We start from the raw sequence: 12,702 nt of genomic DNA, 5'->3' as shown, positions 1-12,702 counted from the left end.
TGGAATCCTTGAAATGTCAGAGTTGATTACAACTTTCATTTTTAAGAAATTAGATCCTAACACCACTCCTTGCAAAGAGATCCTTGAAAATCTAAAGTGATCAATTGCTAGGTTTGAAAAAGTTTGCCACCGATTTTCCTAAGGAACAGGGTTATTCATAGTCTCCACCCACCCTCCCTCCCTCTTCAGTCACTTGTGGGAAAGAGACTCAAACAGCCTGCTTTCCCCAGCATAGCATCCTGATTGTGCAATGGAGCTGCCTTAGATAACCCCCTCTACCCCCATCCAATGCTGCCCTAGCCAGCCTGGCTCTTGGTCACATGATTAGTCACAACCTCCCCCCATCCCAGGACAATATCCTCTATCAGTCCCTCTGGATTATACACCCTAGAATTCCCACCCTTAAAAGGCAGATGCCTCATAACTAGAGCTGGTTGAAAATAGTAAGCAATTTCTAAAAAGCAATTTGGAAAAAAAAAGTCGTACAGAATTTGTTTAGTGAAAAAAAAACTTAAAAAAATGTAGTTTGAGAATTTTAGATCTGTTTTAGGACCTCTCACATTGTCACTCCTTTTTGCAGGAGGATGTATCCCCTGATGCAACACGTGAGCAAGTGGTACTACCCCACTGCTCCCAATACTAAACACCTGCTACTCAAAGCCCCAAAGTTCCTTTCCCACCCCACCCCCCCCGGCTTTATAGGTAAAGCCAACATGAATCTCATTCAAAGATTTCTCCCTAAACCTCGCTGTTTGTAGGATTTCTCGCAGATCTCCCATGTCTGCCCCTGACTCCACCCAGCCAGAGGCTCATAACAACCTCGCTTACATGTTAGTGCATAAAAAACTTACTCCGCATTTCTATGCGGTGATACAACTCTTACTTGCAGGGTGAGTTCAATAGGAGAGGTAGGATCACAACATCTGCCATACTTATGTGCTCATAACTTTAAAGAAAAAACTACTGACCTGATTTTCTTCCAACTTGGCTGCAGATCTCAATGATCTTTGCAAAATAAGCCAAGAGTGATATTTTTGCCTTTGGAGTCTCAACTATACATGTGCAAAGTTTCCTGACTGAATATTTCCCTCTGCCCTCCCCCATATAGAACAAGAACAACTGACCTGATTCCGCTAATGTTTTCCAGAACGCTTAACCTTTGACCTGACACACAAGCAAGGAAAATTTCAGCCCAAAATGAACTAGTATGACAGAGTTATGAGCAACTGGAGGAAAAGAAAGGAAGATTAGAATGGAAGATAGATCTCATCCTTAATGATAATATGAATTAGCCACACTTTCTGTAACTCAGACTTTTGCTTATCAGATTCTTTACTGCAACTCCAGCCATCTGGCCTTCTTCAGGAAGACAAAAATATCAGTCTGTTTAAAAAGTATAATTGTGTTTTCACATGAAATACTATGCGGCTTTCTGCAGCTCCTTGTCTCCATAGACCAAGTAAATGAAACTGAGAAAGAAAGAGAAAGTGAGAAATCTTGTAAGTGGAACGGCGAGGGGGGGAAGCCACCTGACTCTCCTCTGATGTTCTGACTCAATGCTTTGATGTTAGGCAGTTAGAGAGGGCAGCACTAGTCAAGAGACCTTTGGAAAAAGAACAGGATCATGCTCAGATGAGTAATTATACACACATTCATTAATGAAGGCTAAACCAACACAAGAATGGATTAGTACCTAAATAATTTTGTTGGAGAAAAGTGGGGCGTATACTGGCCTCAAACTTTCAAAAGGCACAAGTGATTTTGGGTGCCCAATCTGAGACACTGTAAGGGGGCCCATTTTCAAGTGTGAGTGCTCAGCACTCTCTGATAAATCAGGGTCTTTTAAAGGTGTCTCAAATTGGGCATCCAAAAGTCACTTGCAAACTTGGTATGGTGCACAGGCAAAAAGTTTTAGTAAACAGGTTCTCCTAATTGAGTTCTGGTGCCTCCCTCAACTATTTTTAAAAATTAAAGACAGCACACTCACCCACGCATCACTCTGTCCAAACTATGCCGAGTCCCTTAATGCCCGTGGTGAATAAATGCTGTTTATCGCTCTCTATGATGTAATGGTCTATTATAGAGATTTCAAAGTGATTACAACTTTTTGAAAGAATGTTTCCAACAACAAGACATTTATTGGAATTCCGGTTAAAGGGGATTTCCAGTGTGTATGGAGGATAGAAAGAAATCAGTCATGTCTCTTTAAACAAAAGCTCTAGCATTTTGTTAGTGTACACTAAGGTCCACTCCTGAACTCACGAGAAAAGCAAAAGTAAGATGGCTTTGTTCATTTGAAATGAAGCTACAACGCAGTAGCATTAAGGAAAGAAATCCTCAGCCCCAACTCATGTTAAAAGAGAGGAGGAAGTAATGGATGGGGCCAACTGCTTCTGCCACGAGCAGTGACACTTTGCACTGTAAAAGGATCCTGTGCTCATGCTCCCATTCAAAGGGGACATTGGCTGCCCCTCTACATAGACTCGTGCAATGGTTGTCACTTCCACAAAGTACAAAGGTGTAGACATTTCCCCTTACAGGATTTTCCCACAGGTTAGTCCCCTTATCATACATAAACACATAGATCCTGCTACTTTGAGTCTTTGCAGATCATTCCAGAGAACTTTAGGATTTGCCCTTAAGATGCCTAGGAAACATTTAGTTAAGAATTATATATATATATAAATTGAAAGGCTTCTGAAATGGTGGCAGATTTTTTTTCTAGAATTCCCATTCAGTGTGTAGGGCTTTTACCCTGTCTCAGTACAGGCTGCCACTTGAACGATATTCCCCAAGAGAAACCCACTCAGCTCACATATCACAGTACAACTGAAAGAACTAGCTTGGAAAATTTCAGATTCCCCATGCTTTCTAATAGCAAAACTGCCACAGAAGTTAGATGGGCAGTGGGGCTTGAGACTCAGGAAACCTGGGTTTGAATCCTGGCTCTGCCACTAATAACAGGCAAGTCATTTCATCGCTCTGTGGCCTCCTTCCCCTCCCTTCGTCCATTTAGATTATAAAAACCCATCAGAACAGAAAGCACCTTTTGTACAGTGCCTGCTACAATAGCGCCCTGATCTCCATTAAGGGGATTTCATTCATTTAACATAGGCCTGTTTTTATGAGAAAGAAAGGACCACTTGTAAAACTCAATATGTAACAATTTGATAATAAGACAGTATTGTAAGAAATCCAAGTGGAATCACTTATTTTCTAGGACATTGCATGTGATCAGAAAATGCAACCTGGACTATGGCATAAAAATGAATTCACTACATATCCCCCTTTCTCTGTCAAGCATGCTTATACACAGTATAATCACAGCACTTAGGGCTGGATCTTACTGTGCTTCCATATACAAAACTCCCATCCACTTCAACAGGAGAGACGCATGCACAAGGACCAGAGATTATAAAGCGAGAGGAGCTTTCCCAGGCTAGATTGGCAAGCCTAGAACTCTTTCATCTTGCGAAAAGGAGCACTTGTGGCACCTTAGAGACTAGCAAATTTATTTGAACATAAGCTTTCGTGAACTACAGCTCACTTCATCAGATGCATTCAGTGGAAAGTACAATGGGGATATTTATATACACAGAGAACATGAAACAATGGGTGTTACCATACACACTGTAACCAGAGTGATCACTTAAGGTGAGCTATTACCAGCAGGAGAGCGGGGGGGGGGGGGGCGGGGGAGGATGGGGAGGGCTGGGAATCCTTTTGTAGTAATAATCAAGGTGGGCCATTCCCAGCAGTTGACAAGAACATCTGAGGAACAGTGGGGGGGAATAAACATGGGGAAATAGTTTTACTTTGTGTAATGACCCATCCACTCCCAGTCTCTATTCAAGCCTAAGTTAATTGTATCCAGTTTGCAAATTAATTCCAATTCAGCAGTCTCTCCTTGGAGTCTGTTTTTGAAGTTTTTTTGTTGAGGAAGTGCCACTTTTAGGTCTGTAATCGAGTGACCAGAGAGATTGAATTGTTCTCTGACTGGTTTTTGAATGTTATAATTCTTGACGTCTGATTTGTGTCCATTTATTCTTTTACGTAGAGACTGTCCAGTTTGACCAATGTACATGACAGAGGGCCATTGCTGGCACATGATGGCATATATCACAGTGGTAGATGTGCGGGTGAACGAGCCTCTGATAGTGTGGCTGATGTGATTAGGTCCTATGATGGTGTCCCCTGAATAGACATGTGGACACGGTTGGCAGCGGCTTTGTTGCAAGCATATGTTCTTGGGTTAGTGGTTCTGTCGTGGGGTGTGTGGTTGCTGGTGAGCATTTGCTTCAGGTTGGGGGCCTGTCCGTAAGCAAGGACTGGCCTGTCTCCCAAGATCTGTGAGAGTGATGGGTCATCCTTCAGGATAGGTTGTAGATCCTTGATGATGCGTTGGAGAGGTTTTAGTTGGGGGCTGACACAAATCAGACATCAAGAATTAGAACATTCAAAAACCAGTTGGAGAACAATTCAATCTCTCTGGTCACTCGATTACAGACCTAAAAGTTGCAATTCTTCAACAAAAAAAACTTCAAAAACAAACTCCAACGAGAGACTGCTGAATTGGAATGAATTTACAAACTGGATACAATTAACAGGCTTGAATAGAGATTGGGAGTGGATGGGTCATTACACAAAGTAAAACTATTTCCCCATGTTTATTCCCCGCCACTGTTCCTCAGATGTTCCTGTCAACTGTTGGAAATGGCCCACCTTGATTATCACTACAAAAGGATTCCCAGCCCTCCCCATCCCCCCCCCTCTCCTGCTGGTAATAGCTCACCTTAAGTGATCACTCTGGTTACAGTGTGTATGGTAACACCCATTGTTTCATGTTCTCTGTGTATATAAATCTCCCCACTGTATTTTCCACTGAATGTATCCAATGAAGTGAGCTGTAGCTCACAAAAGCTTATGCTCAAATAAATTGGTTAGTCTCTAAGGTGCCACAAGTCCTCCTTTTCTTTTTGCGAATACAGACTAACACAGCTGCTACTCTGAAACGTTTCATCTTGCAATTACTCATCATTGGGGGACAGTAACCTGTAGCATGGACTGCAGTGAATGTGCAGCTTACAAGCAAGAAAGAGATGGAAGTTAAAAGCAAAAGAAGTGTCCAACACTGTAGAAAAGTGCCTAGTAAAAGAACTCACAAGCCTGCTTATTTTGGCCATAGTTTTGCATGGGAGTTCAACACAATGTACTGGTGTCTCTTTAGCAATAGGCTTTCGTGGAACATACATTCAGTTCTGCACATTGCATAACCTGTTCTAGTTAAAGTTAAACCCACATTTAGATGGTGACAAATTAAAAAGTTAATATGTAATTCTTTTAAAGCAACTGACCTCATTCTTCCTTTGTCTTCTGTTGTGCAATCAAGTGCTGATCAAAGTGTGCTGATGAACACAGTTCCTTCCAAGGAACAAAGCTTACAGATTCACATCCTATTTCTGAGGCTTCTAGATATCTCAACCAAAGGGACTGTAGTGTTTTGTGGTCTGTGTGTAATTGGCTTTCACAAGAAGCATAAGCATCCTAAGAAAAGCAACCAGAAGAGAGGTTGTAAACAACACTCAACAACTAATATACAGTAAGTGAGAATGGTGCTACAGTATACATACAAGCATATCTATAGCATTATTATTAAAACAGGAAGCAATGTGATCTAGTGATTAGAGCATAGAGCAGGATTCAGGAGACCTGGGTTCCTGGCTCTGACACAGGCCTGCTTGGCCTTGGGCAAGTCACTTCACCCCGACTCAGTTTCCCCATTTGTAAAATAGGGATGATGACACTGAAAAGCCGTTTAAGCTCTACTGATGAAAAGCACCCTATAAGAGCCAGGTATAAGCATCACCCGTGCCAGCCAGGGACACACGAGGTTTGTATTTTACAGATTAAATCAAATCCATTTTGGTAATGCACCCAGAGCACAGAGTTTGAGTCTGGAGGTGAACTCTGTACAAGTTATCCTCTGAATAAAATATCTATTCCTTTTTCTTAATGATATAATCTAGGACACAAGATGTGAAAAACTGGTTAAGCTACTATCATTCTTCTCATTCCTTACTTTCTAAAAGGAAAAATACTTTTCCTATCTATACCACTATATATTTTAATTGACTCCTAGCATCAAAAATCTTTTACTAAACGGAACATAGTATAAAAAGAATATAATGCTACTGGTTCAAATTCAGCTCAGGTCTTATGACCGGCAGTTGTTGCCATCGGATGATTGGTTGATGACTTATGTGAAATGAGTTTGGTGGCCTCCATCAAGTTCCCAGTGGACGTGTGTACACATGACAATCAACACTAATTAGCAACATCAGTGGCAAACTGAGCAGAGAAGCCAAGAAAACAGAGCTGGCTGCACATCTTCCATGGCCAGAGTTGGTCATGGATAAAGTAGCAGAGACAAATTTGCAGTGCCATTGTCCAATGATATCTCCATAGGCAGAGCACTGCAGTCTCCAGGGAGGTCAAGCTGGCACCTTTCAGGTGCGGGAAATTCACATAAAATATAACGGCAGCCAAGTTAGTCTTTTTATACGATTCAATCATCTGCTAATCCAAAATCAAATCTGCCTGCTCCAGCCTCCATCAAATAATACTGGTCATTTCCCAGAGCTACTACAGCCCCATAATTGAGATATCTGAGTTACCTCATCTCTCTCAATTCTAGAGCCAAATATTTGAAAACAAGTGAGAGGAAAGTTGTTGTCTGTAAATATTGCATAAGCATATCAGTGGAGCTCATGTTTCCATTACCTGAATGCACCGCTTGCTTGTGCTGCGTGTGAACTGAACCACTGAAGTAAAAAAGACACTATTGTATGTCAGTTAGCCCATAAGAAAAAAGTGAAGGATCAGAGGTTATCACAAGAGGAAATCTGGGCTAAGCACTCTAGGCTTTCCCCCTTTCTCTGCAGGAAGGAGCATGATCCCAGAGCTCCATGAAGTCTTGTTTAACCTTTGACCTTATCAACCAACACTCAACAAGCACTTAGATCAATTTTCTCCCATGTTACCGGAGGAAGAGAGGCAGAGAAGCTGCCTCCTCTAACTTCATGTAACATTCTAAGATCTAGGTAGTTTTTTCACATTTCTTTTTGTTTTTCAGCCTGATTCTGTTTAAGAGAGACATCTACATGTTTGTAGCTCAGATTTTTACTGTGATTCTATTAAATCAGCATCGATAAAATGAATTGCACTGAGCAAGCCCATAAACTCAAACTTAGAAATGCATGGTGAATCCGGTTCATCTACTCAGAAATACATGCTGTTTCTTTGTGCACGGATAAAAAAGTGTCCAAATGATCGAACACATTCATTACAATTCTGTTATTTTGTAAATTTGGGACCAAAGAATTCTCATTCCCTCCAGGAGAATATTCTGCCAGACGTTCTGCTGTGGATGGTATAATTCACAGGGTTTGATAATCATTACATTTACAGTAAGAAACTTGCTAAAAGAACGATGCACCAGGGAGGGACTAGTGAACAGTGGCAGACTGTTTCATGCCTTCCTTTGCTTTATAGTGATGGGTAAATGCATTTTCTCCCATGTACCATCCTAATATTGTTCTGCAGATGGAAAAGAAATGTTTACCCTCTTTTTACTTATTACCTATAAAGAAGAGACAGACCATAATTGGAAAGATTTATATTACTGTAGAGATGGTGGGTGAAATCCCATCCCCATTAACTTTAAAATGGTGCCAGGATTTCACCCGGCATTTCAGAGCTAGCTCGCATTGTGGGAGGCATAAGGATGGCGCATGCCGCTGTGGGAACTCATGAGGAATTCCAGCGGATTCAGCAGTTGCTCTTTATAGCATTTTCTGGTAGAGGGAATGCTGGAGAAGCAGCTCTGCACCCTTTCATGGGTGTAACCTGCACCCTCCAACCCCACCTATGCCAGTACTGCTACAGTGGCGAAGGGTCCACACCCTGTCTCCCTGCCCCCTTTGGATAGGCTAGTACTAGCTGCTAACACTATTATTCAGAAGAATTAGAGTAATCCTGAATAGCACTGACTTCCCTGCTTTCAGCAGGGATTGTGATGGAAATAAAAATTAAATGCTTAAGCAATCAGAGGCTCATGAGCTAGTTTTCAGGTATGCTGGGGATTGGGACAAGGGAAGGGAATTAGCAGGAGATGTAGATCCAGTCAAGAAATTTGTTCGCCAGTCCTTTAGTCTCTGAAGCAAAAGCCTTAGCCTACTTCTGTTCAAATCACTGGACGTTTCCCCGTTCACTTCAATAGGAGCGGAATCCGGTCCAGATGATTAAGTGGCTGAGATGGAGAAGTTATTTTCATTGTGCACTAGCCATACTCATCAACAGGCTACTTTTGCCCACAGGGATAGCAAGACTAACTGCAGCAAGCGACAGGTACAAATAGAAATGTTTGTTTCACACATGGGAGCATTGCTGGGACATCACTCAACTCAGAGGCAGCAGCTAATTGATCGTTACAGATACACTCACAAAGAGAATCTAAAGATGCCTTGACAGTTGTCTGGCTTCTAAAAGCCTTGGAAATTAAAAAGGTGGTTATTGTATTAGACTCATTTTCCTAGACATGCACAAGAGAAAAATGTACCCTGCTCTTGATACATGGTGTCTAGAGAAAGCTTGCTGACTGCAGTTTTCCATAGTCTGTAATTGGATAACACGAACAGGTGAATGGGATCCATGACTAAACTATATAAATCAATGGTTTGGGAGTCAAAATGAAGGTTACACAAGGCAAGCCGAGAGAGGCAAGCCAGGAAGAAAAAAAAAAACGAATTGGAAACCAAGGGTCAAATTCTGCTTGCAGTTACACCAGTGAAAGGTGTAACTGGCAGTAAGAACTAGCCAAAAGTGAGTGTTAAGAATTAAAGAAACAAAAACATACATGATTCAAAGGTCTGAATAAAAATAAGCTTGCCATAAAGGAGGTTGACCAATATATTCTGGCTAGCATAATAATATGTATTATGTACATCATATGTACATTAGTATGCATTAAGCACAAATAGTATGGCAGTTATACAGGCTAAATTGGGCTATCCCTTTACTATAATATTGCTCTCTTATGTTAAGTATCCCATAACACCTTACATTAGCTGAAGCAAGCATTTGGCATAAGCAAATAGGAAACTTGTAAAAAAAAAATAATAATAAAATTAAGATCTATTCCTTCTACGTCTTAGTACAAGCTAGGGGAGGTACCTTAATGGACCAGTACCTGGAATACTAGTATCCAAAACAAAGACAAGGAAGGAAGAGAACAATGAATTAGGAAATTGGGACAAAACTGATGTGTTCAATTTTAGTGACATGTAAATAGACATGTAAATACCACCACATGAAACGTGAAACTTCAGGAGCGCATTTTTGGTGTAAGGCAAGTGTAACATCACTGCATGAGATGGCTTCCCAGAGACTGGCATCATATAGTACAGGAAAAAAGTTCTGTATTATTGACTTACAGCAATAAACCTGACTGACATTGGTTATTTGAGTATAATGAACATCAATGTATCAGCAACAAGGACAATGGTTAAAAATACAGCTCTGCACTTTTTAAGATACATATGGTTTGATTCTGTGAGTAACACAGACAATGGTGTGAAGTTTAAAATTTGTCAGGATCAAGGCCCTGATCCTGCAACCACTTACACAAAAGTCCTTTACTGAAGTGGGTAGTCTCATTCACGCTACACTTTTCTTCTCAATCACTTTGCCTCTCATCACACATCCAGTGCCTACACAGCTTGAGATCCCCTCAGGGCAGGAATTTTGTCTTCTCATCTTTATACAGAGTGCCTAGAACACTTCGGATGGAATCCGAAGACCCATCACCCAGCATGAGTAGAGAGCTGTGAATTGCACTTCCCTGTGAGGAACTTGGAAGGAAGTGGGAGAAGGAAGCTGCCCCAAAACAATGTTACCTTGAGAGAGAGCACTGGAGAGTGCATGAAGCACTGGAACCCCTGCCCTTTCCATAGTTTGCTTCCATTCATCTCTGCAGAGGTGGCACTCAACCCCTGTATACCCAGGGATGCTGGAACAATTTTTATAGCAGGGGTGTTGAAAGCCATTGCATAAAACTGTATACCTTCTATATGGTTGAAGCCGTGCATTCGGCTCCTATTGTTACATGAAACCACGGGGTGCTGCCATACCTCCAGCACCCCTGTGCATACCCCTCCCATCACTGATTTAACAGAACTATGCTGGTTTCACTCCTAGGGGGTGCGGGAAAAGAAGGGGGAGCTCTGTCACTAAGTGCTGGATTTACCCCTTTCAGAATTACCTCACTAAAAACAATAAGAAATTTTATGAAAGGTTGTACAGTTACACTTTAGCCATTTGTAAAGACAAACCACTTCAGAAATCAGTCCATAAAACCAAAGGCAAGGTGGTTTCATCTTTCAAGACCAGCATTTCACAGATATGGTGCCAAATAGTCCTGGAGAAGCATCTTACCTGCCCCAGCATCAGAATGCATCCATTACCTCAGTTTCCCTTTGAAAGCCGGTAGCATGATTTGCAATTTAGCCCTCTGGACAAGCCAAAAAAAGTACTCACCTCCTGGGGTAAATGGGGGTGGGGAGGGAAGAACCCCCACCCTACAATTCATTCTTGGCACTACCCAGGCTATAGCCTTCACCCTGCAGTGCATGGCTCCAGGAGTCACTGTTGACCCTCTTCAGGGCAAACAGATCAATATTGCTTTGCCCCTCAGCGCAGGGATCACAAGATTCTTCACCCAAGTTTCACAAGGATTTCCAAAACCACCTCTGTAGGTGGCACTGTAGGGGGGCCCTCCCTCTATGGCAGCTGTCCCTGGTACTCTAAGCTATGCAGTCCTCCACCCAAAAAGGAATATTACCCTTATAGTAACTGGAGTTCTTGGAGATGTGGGGTCTCTACGGGTATGCACTCTGTACGTGCTCCATGTGCCTAGGACCAGAAATTCTTCTATAGTAGTGTGCATTGGTCTGCACCTGTGCCCTTACACCTCCTTGTGCTGCAAACCAAGGGCATCAGTAGCAACACAGACCAACCACCTTTCCAGTTCCTACTCTACCACAAATCACGTGAGGGTCCAAGCAGTGTGGAAGGAGAATGAGTCACATAACATCCACAGGACCACACACCTCAAAGAACTTCCTTGGACTATGAAGGAAGGAAGGTTACTTACCTTTAAGTGCTGGTCCCTATGGGCAATGGGTTTAATAGGCAGCAGCTTTAAAAACAAACCAAAGGAAGTATTTCTTCGCACAATGCACAGTCAGCCTGTGGAACTCTTTGCCAGAGGATGTTGTGAAGGTCAAGACTAACAGGGTACAAAAAAGAAGTAGATAAATTCATGGAGGATAGGTCCATCAATGGCTATTAGCCAGGATGGACAGGGATGGTGTCCCTAGCCTCTGTTTGCCAGAAGCTGGGAATGGGCATCAGGGGATGGATCACTTGATGATTGCCTGTTCTGTTCATTCCCTCTGAGGCACCTGGCACTGGCCACTGTGGGAAGACAGGATACTGGGCTAGATGGACCTTTGGTCTGACCCAATAGGGCCATTGTTATGATGTTCTTCTTGCGGGTATTATAAGGAGGTGGGTGGGGAAGAGCTCTGTACTACAGTTTGGAGGATTGCTGACCTGAAAGAAGCATCCTGCACAGAGGTTTGAATCAACAAATAGTGCCTGGTACATGTGTGGATGGAACTCCAGGTTGCTACTATACATATCTCAGAGTAGGACCCCTTGCAGGAATGCCATTGGGGCCACCTGTGTGCTTGTCAAATGAGCCCAGAAGGATGAGCTCCAACCCTTTATAAAACAGTGTAGGATGCAACTAGAAATCCATTTTGAAAGTCTCTGGAGGATACTGCCTCCCTGCTATGGAGGTGAAGCCTTCATCTCCATGTTCCATCAGGGGATGGAAGAGACACAGCAACCTTCTAAAGGCCTGTGTCCTACCTGGCTAGAAAACCAGAGCGCTATGCACATCTAGGGAGTGGAACTTCACGTCTTCCTTAGTCTTGTGAGCCGTCGGGTAAAATGCAGATAAGAAGACTGTCTGATTTAAATAAAAAAACCAATATCAGAGAACACCTTGGGAATGAACTTGGGATGCAGTCTCAGGGATACTTTTTCTCTGTGAAAGATGGATCTGCCCTACGGCCCAAGTTTGCCTTACAGCCAAGGTACTATCAGTGTAGATATCCTTCCTCATGGCTAAGTGCAATAGGGAGCAGGAGGCCAAGGGCTTAAGTGGTGGTTTCAGTAAGGCAGAGAGCACCAGGTTGAGATCCCAGGCTGGCACCAGCCTTGACATACATGGGAAGGTTCTCACTATGACTTTTAAAGAATTTTACTGCTGTGGCGTGGACGAAAATTGAGCCAGTTGTCCATCAGGCAATGGAATGTATTAGCTGCTAAACACACTCACAATTAACTGAGAGGCTTGAAAATTTCAACAAGAGGAGATAGTCCAGGATAAAGGGAATTCTAGACCCTTCTGGATGCTCATGACATCACAGGGAAAAGTGCTTCTATCTGGCAGCATAACCTCTCCTTGTAGAGGGCTTCCTACAATTAAGGATGGCTTGGACCGCCTTCAAGCAGGATTTCACTAAGTCTAATGCTCATCCAAAAATCCAGGCTCTCAGATTGAAGGTGCCAGGTTGG

The 12,702-nt window shown here is 42.6% G+C and overlaps 1 long non-coding RNA gene across 1 annotated transcript in view; it reads right to left on the bottom strand.

The window, feature by feature from the left end:
* LOC144930909 (uncharacterized) overlaps nucleotides 1–12,702 on the bottom strand; it is a 52,577-nt gene that overhangs the window by 22,088 nt on the left and 17,787 nt on the right. Inside the window, exon 2 of the long non-coding RNA XR_013636390.1 lies at nucleotides 5,355–5,544. This is a non-coding gene — a long non-coding RNA (uncharacterized LOC144930909). The remainder of the gene's footprint in view (nucleotides 1–5,354; nucleotides 5,545–12,702) is intronic.

This window comes from Lepidochelys kempii, chromosome 1, assembly GCF_965140285.1.
Source record: "Lepidochelys kempii isolate rLepKem1 chromosome 1, rLepKem1.hap1, whole genome shotgun sequence".
NCBI classification, from domain to species: Eukaryota; Metazoa; Chordata; order Testudines; family Cheloniidae; genus Lepidochelys; species Lepidochelys kempii.
This window is presented reverse-complemented; position numbering and strand designations above follow the sequence as displayed.